This window comes from Dasypus novemcinctus, chromosome 4 (assembly GCF_030445035.2).
Source record: "Dasypus novemcinctus isolate mDasNov1 chromosome 4, mDasNov1.1.hap2, whole genome shotgun sequence".
NCBI lineage: Eukaryota > Metazoa > Chordata > Mammalia > Cingulata > Dasypodidae > Dasypus > Dasypus novemcinctus.
Genome location: NC_080676.1, coordinates 73,528,128 through 73,528,806, shown reverse-complemented (window position 1 = coordinate 73,528,806; position 679 = coordinate 73,528,128).

Sequence of the window (679 nt, the reverse complement as noted above, 5' to 3'; positions counted from 1 at the left end):
TATCTTTGGTTTTTATAAATTTCATTTTTCTATAATTCATTTTTAATAAACTATGTAATGAACAATTTTAGATTTACAGAAAATTACAAGGATAGTACAGCGTTCCAATAAACACACTTCCAGTTTCCAGTATTATTAACATCAGTATGGTACTTTTTTGTCACAATTAATGAATCAAAAACATTGTTATTAATTTCATTCATATTTATTTAAACATACTTTATTCAGAATTCCTTAGTTTTTACCCAATGTCCTTTTACTGTTCTATCCTATCCAGGATACCACACTGCACTTAATTATCATAGCCGCTTAAGCTCTACTTGACTGGGAAGTTTCTCAGACTTGTTCTGATGACCTTGGCAGTTTTGAGGAGTACTGGTTAGGTATTTTGCAGTATGTTCCTAAATTGGGATTTGTCTGATGTTTTCCTTATGATCATACTGGGGTTTTGGGTTCTGGTGGTGGGAGAACCACAGAGGTAAAGTGTCATTCTCATAACATCATATCAAGGGCACATAATCAACATGACTTATCACTGATGATGTTTACTTTCGTCACCTGACTGAGGTAGTGTTCATCGGTTTCTCTAGTGGACAGGGACTCTTGTTTCCGCCTTTCCACATTGCACTCTTTGTAAGGAAGTCACTATGTACAGCCCATACTTCAGGGGCTGGTGGGG